At 45.1% G+C, this 14,934-nt stretch overlaps 1 pseudogene; it reads right to left on the bottom strand.

Moving 5' to 3' along the window:
• Nucleotides 1-630: 630 nt before the first annotated feature.
• Nucleotides 631-14,934, bottom strand: part of LOC135574760 (kinesin-like protein KIF26B) — a 32,001-nt pseudogene continuing 17,697 nt past the window's right edge.

Raw genomic sequence — 14,934 nt, 5'->3', positions numbered from 1 at the left:
GGAGGAGCTATAGAAGGATGGGCTCATTGTAATGGCTGGAATGGAATCAATGGAATGGAGTCTAACATGTTGTTTCCATGTGTTTGATGGATTTGGAACCATTCCATTGATTCCATTCCAGCCATTACAATGAGCCTGTCCTCCTATAGCACCTCCCACTAGCCTCCTCTGGTGTGTGTGTGTGTGTGTGTGTGTGTGTGTGTGTGTGTGTGTGTGTGTGTGTGTGTGTGTGTGTGTGTGTGTGTGTGTGTGTGTCATCCAGGTGAAGCTGTGGTATATGTATCAGTGAGTCATTGTGATTAGTTGGAGTGTGTGTTGGAGTGCCTTGAGCTGATCTATCAACATAACAGTGAATATTGATCTGCATGAGTCAGAACATACATCATTCAGTGTGAGTGTGCTCTGTGATCTTCCGCGATTTCACTCCCTCTTCTTCATGAGAAGTCCACACTGAGTGATACTTCAACCTACTGGTAGGGAGTTGAAATACAAATGTTTATGTTTTCAAGATGAATTCAGATAAGCACCAAAAAAATGGTCAAAACTTTTCTGTGACGGTGGTATTACATCGTGGCGTTCTCTCTGTACCACTATTAACAACACTGGGAACAAAATGACACAAAATGAACACTAAATACCCATGAATCCTTGCTGCAGTCCGTCCGACGACATCTCCTCGCTTGCCGGCCCTTGGTGGCAACGTCGAAGCATGTGACCATCATGATGTTGGCCTTGCAGAGGTTGACCCTGCTCTCCAGCTTCGCCGTGACAACCTCCAAGGCTTCCAGGCAATCCAAAGAGTCCACCTCAAACGTCTGCCACGGGTCAACTACACAAACACAACGTGAGATTCATGTTTCTAGCCATCATCTCAAAATAACATGAATGAGGAAGGCCTCTGATGACCAATATTAGCCACCTAACATAACATATCCTCACCAACACACCAGACAAGCATAGGAGAGAAGAAGAAGTTTAAGGGCCACAGTAGGATGGAATATTCTATATATTAGACTGATTCTATGACAATACCAAGAGTCAATGCAATGGTTGCTGAAAAGAACTTCACAAACTTCATAAATGCTTTTGTACAGTTGCTATTGCATTGGTCATTCATGAAAAGAGGAATGTCCACACACCTTAAAGTGTAAGTCCAGTTGCTAAGAGAAATAAACTGACTAGTTCATTAATGTCTGATGAATCTACAGAAAACCCCCACACTCCTGGTTCCATTTCTCTGGCTCCAGCCTAAGGTTATGTTTGGCCAGCTCCAGCTCTGTCTTCAGGCTCTCATCTCCTCCACCCTCTGCTGACGGTGCTCCAGGAACATGAGTTTGGCACTGAAGCAAGCTATCCCCTGTTAACAGCAACACAGCCATTTAAGGGCAAGGTGAGCTTCGGCTAAATATCTGATCCAACTCAGAGTTTTTCACAACAACAAACCTAAGTATCCTGGATGTGTCCCAAATGGAACCCTATTCCTAATACATAGTGCACTACTTTTGAACAGAGCACTATGGGCCCTGGTCAAAATGTTTCACTATATACAGTACCAGTCAAAAATGTGGACACAGCTACTCATTCCGGGGTTTTTCTGAATTGTTTACTATTTTCTATATTGTTGTATAATAGTGGAGACATCAAAACTATGAAATAACACATATAGAACCCTGTAGTAACAAAAAAAAGTGTTTGACTCGTTCTGTATATGTAGGGATTAGGGTGCCATTTGTGACACATCTTCTGACTATATTCACCTTAAATGAGAAAATAGTACATTTTCAATGGCTAGTTCATAATTCTATGTATTTATGAATGTATGTATGTACGGTATGTACAGTGTCTTCAGAAAGTATTCACACCCCTTGACTTTTTCCACAATTTGTTGTGTTACAGCCTGAATTCATAAATGTATTTGTCACGTCTGCTCCTGCTCCTCCCCTCCGGCGTACGACGTCGCCAATGTACTAACCACCGGTCCTGGGATTCATCATTACACACACCTGGCACTCATCATTACACACACCTGGCACTCATCATTACACGTACCTGTTACTCATCATTACACGTACCCGTTACTCATCATTACACACACCTGTCACTCATCATTACACATACCTGTTACTCATCATTACACGCACCTGTCACTCATCATTACACACACCTGTCACTCATCATTAAACACACCTGTCACTTATCATTACACACACCTGTCACTCATCATTACACATACCTGTTACTCATCATTACACGCACCTGTCACTCATCATTACACACACCTGTCACTCATCATTACACACCTGTCACTCATCATTACACACAGCTGCCACTCATCATTACATGCACCTGCCACTCATCATTACACACACCTGTCACTCATCATTACACACACCTGTCACTCATCATTACACACCTGTCACTCATCATTACACACAGCTGCCACTCATCATTACATGCACCTGCCACTCATCATTACACGCACCTGTCACTCATCATTACGCGCACCTGTCACTCATTATAATTCACACCTGGACTCCAGTACCTTCATCATTTCCTCCCCTTTATATGTCACTCTCCCATGTTCACTCACTAGTTGGTATTGTTGTTGTGTATTGGCGTTCTGCCTTATGTTAATGTCATGTTCTTAGTTTGGTTTTATTAAAACGTTTCACCTGCACCTGCTTCCGCCCCATCATTACAATATTAAATTGATTTGTTTTCGCAACCCCATAATGACAAAGTAAAAACATGTTTTTAGAAATGTTTTTAGACATTTATTGAAAATGAAAAACATAGTTTGTAGAATACTTTGTCGATGCACCTTTGGCAGCAGCTACAGCTATGCGTCTTTCTAGGAACGTTTCTAAGCGTTTTCACACCTGGATTGTGCAACATCTGCCCATTATTCTTGAAAGAATTCTTCAAGCTCTGTCAAATTGGTTGTTGATTATTGCTGGACATGGAGCTGGTTAGTACCTTCAAGTACCTGGGAACAGTGTTGGACAACAAGTTGATGTTTGAGGAGAACACATCTGTGAAAAGGGACAGCAGAAGTTTTTTCTTTCCTGAGAAAGATTAACTTGTTTAATATCAGCAAGACAGCCAATAACACTGTTTTACAGGAGTTCAATTGAATCCGTACTGATGTTATCAATGGTGGCCTGTTTTGGCAATCTTAATGTTTGCAACAGAAATAGGTTCGCGCTCCAGCAGGTGTATCTCACTGATCATCCCTAAAGCCAACACCTCATTTGGCCGCCTTTCGTTCCAGTTCTCTGCTGCCTGTGACTGGAACGAATTGCAAAAATCGCTGAAGTTGGAGACTTTTATCTCCCTCACCAACTTCAAACATCTTCTATCTGAGCAGCTAACCGATCGCTGCAGCTGTACATAGTCTATCGGTGAATAGCCCACCCATTTTTACCTACCTCATCCCCATACTGTTTTTATTTATTTACTTTTCTGCTCTTTTGCACACCAATATCTCTACCTGTACATGACCATCTGATCATTTATCACTCCAGTGTTAATCTGCAAAATTGTAATTATTCGCCTACCTCCTCATGCCTTTCGCACACAATGTATATAGACTCTCTTTTTTTCTACTGTGTTATTGACTTGTTAATTGTTTACTCCATGTGTAACTCTGTGTTGTCTGTTCACACTGCTATGCTTTATCTTGGCCAGGTCGCAGTTGCAAATGAGAACCTGTTCTCAACTAGCCTACCTGGTTAAATAAAGGTGAAATAAAAATAAATAAAAGGTTGGACAGGGGGGTTAAGGTGGACAGCAAGGTCATCGGGGTGCAATAGGCACATCTCTCAGTGACATTCAGAAAGCAAGTGGTGAGGAGAGTTAACAGCAGCTCATGAATCAGGCACTTGTATCTACAACAACTTACAATATGACCATTTGGCAAAACTGGTTGAAATTACATCATTATCACGTCATTTCAACCAGTTTTGTCCAGTTTTGCTCGCTGGGTGTGCATTCAACTAAGGAATTACTCAGATCCGATCTTACCATTGTTGCTCCTCCTATTAGGGTTCCTCCCAATCTGGGTCACACTGATAATAGATCAGCTCTTATCGCTGATAGAGTCTCTGTTGGGTGTGTTGCTCCTTGTGGCTTCTCTGTCTCTTACCATGCTCTCATAGCCACTGCTCACCATGCTGTCCCTATTGGTCAATAACGCTGTCTTCCCCATGGCCGGGGGCAGCTCCCCGCTCAACACGCTAGTGACATCACTGGCATGCCCACTGAGGTGGTTGGGCCTGCGAGGAGCAGTCAACCAGGCATAGGGCGAGGGTACAGGGTGATCAGGGTGAGCCTCTCCCATCGATCCACAGGTAACTCCGGCCGCTGCCGGGGCTAGTCCTCCGGAGGCCCCTCTAAGCAGCTCTAAGATGTGCCCATTGATGACCCGGACGGGGGACTTTGGTGCAAGGCGTGGTGGTGGGGTCTGAGGCGACCGGGTCTGGTTACGGCTTAGAGACTTGGTGGACCAGGGTGGACTTTGCTCAGGACTCTTCCCATCAGGGGAAAGACCGGTGCTCCTGTTGATGGACTGATGGAGATCCTTGAGAGAAAAGCTGAGGTTCTTGGTACTAGGGATGGAGATCCGGCAGGCATTAGGGCTGGTCATCATCAGTTTCCCTGCCGCAGAGAGCTTAGACCGGCCGGATCTTGGAGACTGTAGGGCTGTGTTGGGGTCAGTTATAAAGGTTGACCTGCTGGTTTTGGGAAAATTGACTGTGTTGGGGGTGTTGTTATGCGTCAAGGGAATGGGCCTAGGGGCCCTCCTTGGGCTCCTGCTGGACCAGGATAGGGTGGGATGGTTTGACTCCCATTCAAAACTTTTGTACTCCTTGGAGCTCACAGAGGACAGGCTACTGCCTTGGTCCAGAGTGTGGAACTCCAGAGGTATTCTACCTAAAGAGTTGGTCCTGTTAGCCAACTGCTCTAGTTTAGCACTGAACAGCCTACTGCTTTCCTCTACAGGGAGTTTCAGCTTCCCGCTATCATGTCTAACACTCAGAGTGGATGGCATGGGCTCCAACGGTGAACTACTGGCTGTGCTGAGAGAACTGTCACTAGTTCTCTGTCTCTGGGTATGCTGCTCCAGGCTGTACTTCCGAGCTGGTGAGAAGGGGAGAGGGAGGCTCTCCCTGGCCCAGGAGAAGATCCCCTGCCTGGCTGAGGATGGCCTCCTCTCCAGGGTCACCCTGGGACTACCAGGGGTGGATGATGTAACATCTGGTTCCATATTTGTATACTCCTCTCTCATCAGACTATAGCTCTCCTGCTTGTTGATATTATGCCTGCCTCTTGGTAGACTGGCTATTCTGTGTTGGTTAGCTGCAGGGTAACCAGGGTTACAGTTCTCTGGTGTATTCTGGCTGCTTTCACTACAGTCCCCAGACAGCTTTGCAGTAATTAAGGAAGAGGGAACAGGTAGGAGGACTCGGTCATGACAGGTGAGGGAACAGGTGGTAACGTCCCCTCTTCTGGGATAGCACCTATTTGCTTGGTTACCATCCCTTCCATTGGCTCTATTCTCTGATGACATCGTCTCATAGCAATCAGCCTCTTTCCAGGCATGTGTGTCACATGATGCTGTACCACTAGTTTGACCCAGAAAAGACATCAACACGCTCTCGTTGGTCTTCCTCTCGTAATTCCTTTCATTTCCTGAACCTTTTAGATGATCGTCCTTCTCAGGTTCAGCTGAAGTATCCACTGGCATGACGAGAGTGTTAGACACCCCTCTGGGATGAGACCCCTCCACATCACTACCCCTATTAACATCAGCGAGCAAGGGGTTTATAAAGGAGGGTAAGAACCTGTTAATCACCCTGTAAAGAGAAGACATGGCCTTGGGTTTGGTGTTGACTTCAACAGCCATGGTCTTAGTGGTATTAGCATGGTCCATGGCCTTGATAGTGGAGCCTGTAGTAGAAGCTGGATCTTCACTGAAGTTACTGATAATCCTGATGGGAAGGGAACCCAGTACAGACACTGAAGCCTGGCCAAAGGAGGAGTGGGCATCCCTGATTTTGATGATGTTCCTCGCCCGGCCTCTACTCTCCAGAGCCCCACTGATGGTCACCTCCTCCTCCGTATTGAACACCAGCTCGTCCTGACCCGTCTGGCCCAACGGCTGCTGGACCGTCACTGTGATGGTAGCCTTCATATCCTTTAGGTCTAACTCTGTGGTGGACAGCTGGGGAAGCTGGGGAAGGATCATCTCTCCTAGGGGAACACTGGTAGCCAAGGAGGAGGTGGAGGACTTGGGGAGAAGAGGGATAGAGAGAGGGGGGGGGGGGGTATCAGGGAGCTCTTGACCGCCTGAGAGGTCCTGGTTTTGGGTTGCAGCCAGTCAGACATCTCTGGGTATCCAGCTGGCTCCAGAGACAGTGGAAGAGGAGGATGTGAGTTTGGTACAGGGCTGATCTGATCTAGATTTCACAGTGCTGTTGTAGGTAGCTGTACTCAGAGGTGTTGCCCCGGCTCAGGCTCTGGCAGACTGAATGTAAACTGATAGAGCCACAGGGGTATGGTTGGTCCTTGTTGGAGCTGGCTGCACTGCCATCCTCACAGTCATACAGACCAGAGTCCTCTCTCTGAAAACTGTCGACCGGAAGACTGCCATCTGTCACCAAGCTCTCTTTCTCAGCCACAATGGAAAACTCACTTCACTTCAAATCCATATTCAGTGGTTTAAAGAAAGATGTATTCTCCCCAGTCTCAGGTCGGCCTAAGCCATCTTGGGGGACTGGAGGGGACTGTGGCAGAAGGTTCTTTTAAGAATGACTTGGTAACCGTCTCGCTCCTGTTGATGCACCCGAGTCGCTCCTGCAGCTTGGCGAACGTGTCACACTTAAGACTCAAGTCCCTCTCACACTGGCCCACTTCTTCTGCTGTATTCTGAAAAGTTGTTCTTGGATGATGCTCTCACTCTCCTTCCTCTCAGTCTCCTTCCATCGCGCACCAGCGACTCCTGTGGCGGGCCGGGCGCAGTGCGCACTAACCAAGGTTGCTAACCAAGGGTGCACGGTGTTTCCTCCAACACGTTGGTGCGGCTGGCTTCCGGGTTGGATATGCGCTGTATTAAGAAGCAGTGCGGCTTGGTTGGGTTGTGTATCGGAGGACGCATGGCTTTCAACCTTCGTCTCTCCCGAGCCTGTACGGGAGTTGTAGCGATGAGACAAGATAGTAGCTACTTAAAACAATTGGATACCACGAAATTGGGGAGAAAAAGGGGTAAAAATTCAACAACAAAAAAAATGTGTCTTATTTTATTTTTATTTGATTTCACCTTTATTTAACCAGGTAGGTCAGTTGAGAACAAGGTCTCATTTACAACTGCAACCTTGTCAAGATAAAGCAAAGCAGTGCGACACAAACAACAACACAGAGTTACACATGGAATAAACAACCGTACAGTCAATAATGCAATAGAAAAAAAGAAAGTCTATATACAGTGTGTGCAAATGGCATGAGGTGGTAAGGCAATAAATAGGCCATGGTATCGAAGTAATTACAGTTTAGCAAATTAACACTAGAGTGATAGATGTGCAGATGATGATGTGCAAGTAGATATACTGGTATGCAAAAGAGCAGGAAAGTAAATAAAAAACAATATGGGGATGAGGTAGGTAGATTGGATGGGCTATTTACAGATGGACTATGTACAGCTGCAGCGATCAGTTAGCTGCTCAGATAGCTGATGTTTAAAGTTAGTGAGGGAAATATAAGTCTCCAGCTTCAGCAATTTTTGCAATTCGTTCCAGTCATTGGCACCAGAGAACTGGAAGGAAAGGCGGCCAAAGGAGGTGTTGGCTTTGAGGATGACCAGTGAGAAATACCTGCTGGAGCGTGTGCTATGGGTGGTTGTTGTTATCGTGACCAGTGAGCTGAGATAAGGCTTTACCTAGCAAAGACATATAGATGACCTTGAGCCAGTGGGTCTGGCGACTAATATGTAGCGAGGGCCAGCCAACGAGAGCATACAGGTCGCAGTGGTGGGTGGTGTATGGGGCTTTGGTGACAAAACGGATGGCACTGTGATAGACTGCATCCAGTTTGCATAGTAGAGTGTTGGAGGCTATTTTGTAGATGACATTGCCGAAGTCGAGGTTCCGTAGGATAGTCAGTTTTACAAGGGTATGTTTGGTGGCGTGAGTGAAGGAGGCTTTGTTGCGAAATAGGAAGCAGATTCTAGATTTAATTTTGGATTGGAGATGCTTAATATGAGTCTGGAAGGAGAGTTTACAGTCTTGCCAGACAACCAGAATATGTAGAAAACTACAAATCCCTAAGTCGGAACCGTCCAGCGTAGAGATGGTAGTCGGGCGGGCAGGTGCGGGCAGCGAACGGTTGAAAAGCATGCATTTAGTTTTACTAGCATTTAAGAGCAGTTGGAGGCCACGGAAGGAGTGTTGTATGGCATTGAAGCTCGTTTGGAGGTTTGTTAACACAGTGTCCAAAGAAGGGCCAGATGTATACAGAATGGTATCGTCTGCATAGAGGTAGATCAAGGAATCAGCCACAGCAAGAGCGACATCATTGATATATATATTGTGTTACTGTCTACTAAGAGTTAGGCCACCCAAGGTTAATTGAATAATATTTTTGTCACCATTATTGGCACCATGGTAAGAAATCTCTAATTCAGTCATTTACATACTTTAGCCTTCTTCTGTGTCAAATCAAATCAAAATCAAATCAAATCAAATCCAATTGTATTTGTCACATACACATGGTTAGCAGATGTTAATGCGAGTGTAGCGAAATGCTTGTGCTTCTAGTTCCGACAATGCAGTAATAACCAACAAGTAATCTAACTAACAATTCCAAAACTACTGTCTTATACACAGTGTAAGGGGATAAAGAATATGTACATAAGGATATATGAATGAGTGATGGTACAGGGCAGCATACAGTAGATGGTATCGAGTACAGTATATACATATGAGATGAGTATGTAGACAAAGTAAACAAAGTGGCATAGTTAAAGTGGCTAGTGATACATGTATTACATAAGGATGCAGTCGATGATGTAGAGTACAGTATATACGTATGCATATGAGATGAATAATGTAGGGTAAGTAACATTATATAAGGTAGCATTGTTTAAAGTGGCTAGTGATATATTTACATAATTTCCCATCAATTCCCATTTTTAAAGTGGCTGTCCTACGAATGTGTGAGGCGATCTGGACAGTTGACAGTGTCTCTGAGCAGTGTTCTGGTAAGTCAGTCACATGGGCCAGCACGGTTGTACTAGTTAATATTACCCAGAGACCCAGAGACTGTAGCAGCATGGTCACTTTATTGTCCCTGTGGCGAGCACAAAATAAAACCATCCTCGTCATCACCACCATCCTCATCACCGTCATACATTATACATAAAGAATACAATTATAGTATATACATACATACAATTTCATTATCTACTGCATGAATCAATAATTTCCTGTTTCATTGCAATGTAATACAATCAATGTTAGAGTCTCCCGTATCTAACCTGTTAGGGATGTTTTTGATTCCATTGTTGAGCAAGGCCAGGATAACACTGCCCAACTCTGACTCAGGACGTGCAGTTCTGCTGCCAGGGGTTCTACTGGATCCCTTTATACTGTCAGCCAGGTCTATCATAATCAACCTGCTATGACCCCCTTGTACTGAGGGTGGAGAGGAAATCAAATACAGGAAACAAAGGAGGAAACTACTGAGATCGTCAGAGAGAATATTGGAGAACTGAACAAAGTATTCAAAGCATTCTTGAAAAACAAATTTGGTACAGTTTATTAAGTCAGAAGATGAAATCACCAGATGCTTATTAGTTGGATAGCCTACTCACAAGTCTGCCAGACAGAGTACAAGTTACGCACAGGTCACAGACCAAAGAGCACACAAATAAATAACTAAGATTGTGTTACTGTCTTGGAAAAGGTCTCTGAACTAAATGTGTACACATTAAAGGGAGGTATCATAAACTTAGCCATGTGTAACATATGGATTTGCATTAGTATACGCATCAAATGTTCCAATGTAAAGTTACACATCTCTTTTCAAATTTCTTTGTTATTACATAAAACCGATCAGTCATGTCGGTAAATATTTTTCCGGGGTATGATGTGATATGGAGGACCCGGCAAGCCAGCCTATTCCCTATAATGTAAACTCCAACATAAATAACTTTAAATATATAACTTCAAATTAAATCAAATTGGTTTAAATGTCATTTTCAGTCAACTTACAAGCAAATACTTTATGAATTTATTGTTCCAAATCAACTCAGAGTTAGCCAACTAGCCAGCTAATGTTAGCCCTACTAGCCTGCTAACATTAGACCTACCGCATGAGTCAGAGAGTTGCTATCAACACCTAGCTTACAGCTACATTAAACCAACATTTTGTAATTACATAACCCCATCTAACCAGTTATCAAAGAATGTTAGCTATATGCAGTTATCTTAGCCAGCAAGCTAGCCAGCCAGCTAACATTAGCAAATCAGCTACTAGCCTAGCCAGCCTAGCTAATCACCATGGTTATGGTCGACGAGCTAGAGCCCAAATACTGGAGACCAGGTAGAACACAATTACCCAACACAACTAAAACATAACCACAGATTAAAAACAAAGAGAGAAAAAATTAAATAAAAAAAGAGATGTACAGATTGACAGCTGGGGCCCATCCGGCTCCGTTAGCTGATTCTCGGCTTCACCGGGAATCAGAGAAATCAAAAATAGATTACAGATGTCCATAAACTAGCACTAAGCCAAGGTGGAAAAAGTTACAAAACTCCCATTGCCTACATCACAGAGAACATACCAAATAGATGACAAAACAAAAAGGAGAACCGACAAGGTATTACACAATTAGAGCTAGCAGGTATGATTTTCTCTTTCGTTTTGAGCCATGGCAAGAAGGCACCAGAGCCTGCCATGCTAATGGGTTCCTACTAATCAAATCAAACTTTATTTGTCACATGCACTGAATACAACAAGTGTAGACCTTACCGTGAAATACTTACTTACAAGCCCTTAACCAACAGTGCAGTTCAAGAAGAGTTAAGAAAATATTTACAAAATAAACTACAGTAAAAAATTATAAAAAGTAACACAATAACATAACAATAACGAGGCTATATATAGGGGGTACCGGTACCGAGTCAGTGTGCGGGGGTACAGGTTAGAGGTCATTTGTACATGTAGGTAGGGGTGAAGTGACTATGCATGGATAATAAACAGCGAGTAGCAGCAGTGTCCAACACAAATCGGGGGGGGAGGTCAATGTAATAGTCCGGTGGCCAGCTGATTAATTCAAATCAAATTTATTTATATAGCCCTTCGTACATCAGCTGATATCTCAAAGGGCTGTACAGAAACCCAGCCTAAAACCCCAAACAGCAAACAATGCAGGTGTAAAAGCACGGTGGCTAGGAAAAACTCCCCTAGAAAGGCCAAAACCTAGGAAGAAACCTAGAGAGGAACCAGGCTATGTGGGGTGGCCAGTCCTCTTCTGGCTGTGCCGGGTAGAGATTATAACAGAACATGACCAAGATGTTCAAATGTTCATAAATGACCAGCATGGTCGAATAATAATAAGGCAGAACAGTTGAAACTGGAGCAGCAGCACAGTCAGGTGGACTGGGGACAGCAAGGAGTCATCATGTCAGGTAGTCCTGGGGCACGGCCCGAGAGAGAGAAAGAAAGAGAGAATTAGAGAGAGCATATGTGGGGTGGCCAGTCCTCTTCTGGCTGTGCCGGGTGGAGATTATAACAGAACGTGGCCAAGATGTTCAAATGTTCATAAATGACCAGCATGGTTGAATAATAGTAAGGCAGAACAGTTGAAACTGGAGCAGCAGCATGGCCAGGTGGACTGGGGACAGCAAGGAGTCATCATGTCAGGTAGTCCTGGGACATGGTCCTAGGGCCCAGGCCAGTTGAAACTGGAGCAGCAGCATGGCCAGGTGGACTGGGGACAGCAAGGAGTCATCATGTCAGGTAGTCCTGGGGCATGGTCCTAGGGCTCAGGTCCTCCGAGAGAGAGAAAGAAAGAGAGAAGGAGAGAATTAGAGAACGCACACTTAGACTCACACAGGACACCGAATAGGACAGGAGAAGTACTCCAGATATAACAAACTGACCCTAGCCCCCCGACACATAAACTACTGCAGCATAAATACTGGAGGCTGAGACAGGAGGGGTCAGGAGACACTGTGGCCCCATCCGAGGACACCCCGGACAGGGCCAAACAGGAAGGATATAACCCCACCCACTTTGCCAAAGCACAGCCCCCACACCACTAGAGGGATATCTTCAACCACCAACTTACCATCCTGAGACAAGGCCGAGTATAGCCCACAAAGATCTCCGCCACGACACAACCCAAGGGGGGGCGCCAACCCAGACAGGCTGACCACAACAGTGAATCAACCCACCCAGGTGACGCACCCCCCAGGGACGGCATGAGAGAGCCCCAGTAAGCCAGTGACTCAGCCCCGTAACAGGGTTAGAGGCAGAGAATCCCAGTGGAAAGAGGGGAACCGGCCAGGCAGAGACAGCAAGGGCGGTTCGTTGCTCCAGAGCCTTTCCGTTCACCTTCCCACTCCTGGGCCAGACTACACTCAATCATATGACCCACTGAAGAGATGAGTCTTCAGTAAAGACTTAAAGGTTGAGACCGAGTTTGCGTCTCTGACATGGGTAGGCAGACCGTTCCATAAAAATGGAGCTCTATAGGGGAAAGCCCTGCCTCCAGCTGTTTGCTTAGAAATTCTAGGGACAATTAGGAGGCCTGCGTCTTGTGACCGTAGCGTACGTGTAGGTATGTACGGCAGGACCAAATCAGAGAGATAGGTAGGAGCAAGCCCATGTAATGCTTTGTAGGTTAGCAGTAAAACCTTGAAATCAGCCCTTGCTTTGACAGGAAGCCAGTGTAGAGAGGCTAGCACTGGAGTAATATGATCAAATTTTTGGGTTCTAGTCAGGATTCTAGCAGCCGTATTTAGCACTAACTGAAGTTTATTTAGTGCTTTATCCGGGTAGCCGGAAAATAGAGCATTGCAGTAGTCTAACCTAGAAGTGACAAAAGCATGGATTAATTTTTCTGCATCATTTTTGGACAGAAAGTTTCTGATTTTTGCAATGTTACGTAGATGGAAAAAAGCTGTCCTCGAAATGGTCTTGATATGTTCTTCAAAAGAGAGATCAGGGTCCAGAGTAACGCCGAGGTCCTTCAGTTTTATTTGAGACGACTGTACAACCATTAAGATTAATTGTCAGATTCAACAGAAGATCTCTTTGTTTCTTGGGACCTAGAACAAGCATCTCTGTTTTGTCCGAGTTTAATAGTAGAAAGTTTGCAGCCATCCACTTCCTTATGTCTGAAACACATGCTTCTAGCGAGGGCAATTTTGGGGCTTCACCATGTTTCATTGAAATGTACAGATGTGTGTCATCCGCATAGCAGTGAAAGTTTACATTATGTTTTCGAATAACATCCCCAAGAGGTAAAATATATAGTGAAAACAATAGTGGTCCTAAAACAGAACCTTGAGGAACACCGAAATTTACAGTTGATTTGTCAGAGGACAAACCATTCACAGAGACAAACTGATATCTTTCTGACAGATAAGATCTAAACCAGGCCAGAACATGTCCGTGTAGACCAATTTGGGTTTCCAATCTCTCCAAAAGAATGTGGTGATCGATGGTATCAAAAGCAGCACTAAGGTCTAGGAGCACGAGGACAGATGCAGAGCCTCGGTCCGATGCCATTAAAATGTAATTTACCACCTTCACAAGTGCCGTCTCAGTGCTATGATGGGGTCTAAAACCAGACTGAAGCATTTCGTATACATTGTTTGTCTTCAGGAAGGCAGTGAGTTGCTGCGCAACAGCCTTCTCTAAAATTTTTGAGTGGAATGGAAGATTCGATATAGGCCGATAGTTTTTTATATTTTCTGGGTCAAGGTTTGGCTTTTTCAAGAGAGGCTTTATTACTGCCACTTTTAGTGAGTTTGGTACACATCCAGTGGATGTAATTGTTCAGCAGTCTTATGGCTTGGGGGTAGAAGCTGTTAAGGAGCCTTTTGGTCCTTGGCGCTCCAGTAGCGCTTGCCATGCTGTAGCAGAGAAAACATTCAATGATTTGGATGACTGGAGTCTCTGACAATTTTCCTCTGACACCGCCTATTATATAGGTTCTGGGTGGCAGGAAGCTTGGCCCCAGTGATGTACTGGGCCGTACGCACTACCCTCTGTAGCGCCTTACGGTCAGATGCTGAGCAGATGCCACACCAGGCGGTAATGCAACCGGTCAGGATGCTCTCGATGGTGCAGCTGTAGAACTTTTTGAGGATCTGGGGACCCATGACAAATCTTTTCAGTCTCCTGAGGGGGAAATGTTTTGTTGTGCCCTCTTCATGACAGTATTGGTGTGTTTGGACCATGATAGATCGTTGGTGATGTAGACACCAAGGAACTTGAAACTTTCAACCTGCTCCACTACAGCCTCGTTCATGTTAATGGGGGCTTGTTCGTCCCACCTTTTCCTGTAGTCCACGATAAGCTCTTTTGTCTTGCTCACATTAAAGGAGAGGTTCTTATCATTGTCGTCAGCAAACTTGATGATGGTGTTGGAGTCGTGTTTGGCCATGCCAAACTGAGGGGCCCCGGTGTTGAGGATCAGCATGGCAGACGTGTTGTTGCCTACCCTTACCACCTGGGGGCGGCCCGTCAGGAAGTCCAGGATCCAGTTGCAGAGGGAGATGTTTAGTCCCAGGGTCCTTAGCTTAGTGATGAGCTTTGTGGGCGCTATGGTTTTGAACGCTGAGCTGTAGTCAATGAACAGCATTCTCATATAGGTGTTCCCTTTGTCCAGATGTGAAAGGGCAGTGTGGAGTACGATTGGGAATG

The sequence above is a fragment of the Oncorhynchus nerka genome, linkage group LG13 (assembly GCF_034236695.1).
Source record: "Oncorhynchus nerka isolate Pitt River linkage group LG13, Oner_Uvic_2.0, whole genome shotgun sequence".
Lineage (NCBI taxonomy): Eukaryota > Metazoa > Chordata > Actinopteri > Salmoniformes > Salmonidae > Oncorhynchus > Oncorhynchus nerka.
The sequence above is the reverse complement of the archived record's forward strand: the minus strand, read 5'-3'. Positions and strand labels throughout refer to the sequence as shown.